Source organism: Ziziphus jujuba, chromosome 8 (assembly GCF_031755915.1).
Source record: "Ziziphus jujuba cultivar Dongzao chromosome 8, ASM3175591v1".
In the NCBI taxonomy this organism is placed as follows: Eukaryota; Viridiplantae; Streptophyta; class Magnoliopsida; order Rosales; family Rhamnaceae; genus Ziziphus; species Ziziphus jujuba.
Window position 1 is genome coordinate 6,695,633 of NC_083386.1, and position 4,527 is coordinate 6,700,159.

Consider the following 4,527-nt stretch of genomic DNA (forward strand, 5'->3'; position numbering starts at 1 on the left):
AATATTAGTCGTTTTCATGATAAAAATAGTATTAATATCATTTGTCATATTTATCCGAAGGTAATCACTTGTCCAACGGCAATCACATAATCACAGTTGTCCCAAGAACTATCTCACCTGTCCAAAGACTACCACTTGTCCAATGACTATTATACTTATCCAATGGCTATCTTTCGTGCCCGTAGGCTGTGATACTTGTCTGGATATACCATATGATAATAATAATAATAATAAAAACAAAAATAAATAATGGCAATAATAAAAATAATATTAATAATCATAATGATGATGATAATATTAGTAATAATGAAAATAATTGTAAACATAATTCTGACAAATAATAATTGTAATATTAATAACAAGAATAATATTAGTAATAGTAATGACGATAAAAGCAATTAAGTATAATGTTAGAAAATCAGGTTATGAGTAGATAGAATAGTACGAGATCAAATAATATTTTAAAATTCAAAATATATTATGAAATATACACTCATATCATGGATACAAACGATACCCTCCAACATGCTGCGTAATCCATAATTCCAGCTGTCGCCGATACCCTGCTACCAATATAGTCCGGGGTGGTTGTCTAGATTGACCATCCAATCTCCTGAACTCGTAAGTAACATAGTTACGAGGGTAGCTTCTCATGGATCACATCAGATCGCTGTCCCCGTACGGTATGATACGTACAAATATAATATATATATATATATATATATATATATATATATAGATTTACAAAATATACTTGATGCACATACTATATACCAGTGGCGTCCTAGGTGTCCAGTGTCCTAAAGCACCGTCTGACGGGGAGGTTAAAGAAAGAAACCAACATACGGTGGCGTGGCATCCCATTGCGCCGCTGCTAACAAGCGTCCTGGCCATGGAGGGGGGTGGTTGATGCTCATTGTGCATTATACCCTACCTACCCTCGATCCAATGGCAACCACAGGACAACCCTATAAACCAACTTACGCGCTAATCACATCCACATCCACCTGCATGCTAATCACATCCACAACTACAAAACACTGGTACGTATATGGTGCATTGAAAACCGATAAAAATATTTTATAATATTATAAAATTTGAATTTTTATAAGATACACTTAAATTTGTGCACTTTTATCAAATTCACAAAATTCCAAAAAAATATAATTTTGATCACAACAAGTCAATATAATTAATTCCTCAAACCTTCAATTCAATTTATACCGAAAATGTTATCAGTGAAGCCATATGAAAAGTTATATATAAAATTAAATACTATCCAATAAATTATATATTTTCAAATATCAAAATCTCATAAACACCACTGGATTAAATACTTCCTTTCAAATTTATATAATCCACATATATATAATTATATATTTTCATACAAAGTCACAAACCTCCATATATATATATATATATATATATATATATATATATATGTATATACGGAAATTCTATGGTGAGGACGGTCCGCATGAGGACCGCAGTATTAGTAATTGTTTTTCATAGTATTAACAATGGTTTTTTTGAAAATCGTCACCAATACTATGAAAAATTGTCACCAATACTGTGGTCCGCATGAGGACCGTGCGCACCATAGATGAACTGTATGTATATATATTTATATATATACCCAAAGCTTTAACAATATATATATATATATATGAATATAAATACATATACGCATCACATGTTCACAGTACATGTATATATATATATATCAATCTATACATTGCTAACTATAATTTTCGTATAATAATTCCAATCAACATACAAGTAAACTCACAAAAATCTATAACAATCTTTTACACCTTCTGCTTATTATTATCAACAATGTCCATCCTAATTTGATAAAATACAGGATGAAACCGTATGGCCTAAACTGCAAATTTAGAATTTTTCAGTATTTTGACAATTAATTCAAATTGATCATTTCTTTAACTCCCAACATTCATCAATAACTTAATTGTAGTAACAATTAGTAAAAACTTGCTCAATTTCTGTCCAAATTCAACATAAACATAAATCCTACCTCCATCAATGGCAACTTTCTAAATATTCAACTAAAATTCACATTCTAAGTGTAACAGCCAAGACTACCCGCGTCCGATATTGTCCATTTTGGGCCTGGGGAATCCTCTTACAACCCAGCCCTCAAGGTTTTGTCAAAACAGGTCGTATGGAAAAGGTCTCCACACCACCTTATAAGGCGTGCTTTGTTCCCCTTTCCAACCGATGTGGGATTTCACAATCCTCCCCCCTTGCGGTCCAGAGTCCTCGCTGACACACCTATCCAGGTACTGGCTCTGATACCATCTGTAATAGCCTAGACCACCCATGTCTGATATTGTCCTCTTTGGGCCTGGAAAATTCTCTTACAACCCAGGCCTCAAGATTTTGTCAAAACGCGTCGTACGGGAAAGGTCTCCACACCACCTTATAAGGCGTGCTTCGTTCCTCTTTCCAACCGATGTGGGACTTCACACTAAGTACCAAATTGAAGCTTATCGTGAGAACATCAAGAATATACCTTCAATTAGTCCAACCATCTCCGAAGGTCGCTGGAATCCTACCGTGAAGTTGCTGCCGATATGGGCTCTCGTCATACCTCTTGAATGAGCAAGATTTGAGCCAATCCAAGCTTGGAAACGGACTCAGGGAGCCAAAATTTATGGAAAAGGACCCGTCACATGGCCGGTATCTGCCGAAAAACTGGCCAACAGGGAGGACGCCGATCGCCGGTGTTTGACGCCGATCCCAGCACATCCGTTGACCAACTGGCCGGAGATTCGATGGCCAGGCTGGCCTAGCTGTGGGCCATCCTGTCGCCTGGCGCATGTGGCCTCCTGATGGCCGAAAAAGATGCAGACAGAGAGAGAAGGACCAACGGGAGGGAGAGAGGAAGAGAGAAGAAGAAGAAGAAGAAGAAAGGAAGAAGAAACTCCCATGGGTATTTTTCCACGTGGGGAAGAAGAAAAGAAAAAGAAAATAATTATATAAATATATAAAATAATAATATAGTATAAAATAATAAAATAATAATAATAAAATAATGTAATAGTTGATTGTCTGAAATGGGACTTTTTTTGTCGTGACACATGGCACCCTTTATAATATTACATGTGGCGTCACTATTCATGCACACACACATATCGATGAATAGTAACAGCAATCTTGGAAAAACTTCACAAGTCCATTACTTTCCAACCACATGTCAAAATCAAGCGTGCCGCTAGTTTACAAACTCGTGTCGATGAGTATTTCATAACCATACATAAATCAAAGCTCAATTCTACAAAAATAAAAAGTCAACTCTCGGACAGTTCGAACCTCAACTTGTTTTTGTCATAACTTTCAAACCGTAGCTCTGTTTTCGACATGCTACTAGTCTACGAACTCGGGTTGATGCATACTTCACAATGGTGTCTTGGTCAACCTAGAATTCTTACTGGATCAAAAAGTCAACATTTGACCATTTTCGATCAACTTCGATCAACTTGAGAAATTTTCAGTGTACTTCGGGACGGGGTGTTTCAATTTGGATCTGTTTTTAATTTATTATGAAATTTTGAATTTATACTTCCTATCCCCTTTTTTTGTACAACTGCAATATGATTCATTTGTAAAATTTTTAAAAAAGATCCAAATGAAATTATTTTAATCTGAAATTTTTTATATGTCTAATATGAGTATAAAAAATTTTAGCTTCAAATTCCGTATATTTTGGCCATGGTGATTTTCTAGATTATCTATACTCAGTTGTATGAATTTATTTTCTGGTTTGTTTAGCAAAGAATAAACTTCAATTTAAAATATTTTCGAGTCTTTATTTGACCTAATATTTTTTATATAGCATTCTTACTCTGTGTGTAGTGAAACTCTATAAAATTGTAAAAGTTTATTACTTTTTTACTTGTATCTTATTTTTAATTCATTTTTATGTAGGCCACACTTCCTATGAAATACTGATTTTCAGTTTCTATCAATTAGTTACAAAATTTAATTTGACCATGTTTTTGAATTTTGTTTGGCTTTTAAGATTTTATAAAAATGTATATAAGTATCTATTATAAATCTGTAAAATTTCAAATGAATACAAAATTTCATGAAAAAAAAAACAAATTGAATATTAAACGAAGGTTTCTAAAAATTTAATAGTTTCAATTTTTCGTGATTAATTTTTAAATGGGTTTTGAATAGTTTTTCATTATATTTTTATAAAAAAAATTTTAATCACAGTTAGTTATGCATATTTATGGTACCCTTATAATTTTTCAGACTTAAATGATATTGTTTGAATAAGAAATTGAATTCTTGTTTAGAGGCATTTTATGGATTAATATGTTTTTATTTGGCTTCTGGTGATTTGATTTTGTTCTAGGCTTATGATTTTAAGATTTGAGAGTTAGGCTAAGATGAACTTATGGTATTAACTCTTATTCATTTAGTTTGAATTTAAAAGCTTGCTTTTAGGATTTATACGTAAGATAATTGTGGTATATGATGGTTTTGTTTTATACTTAT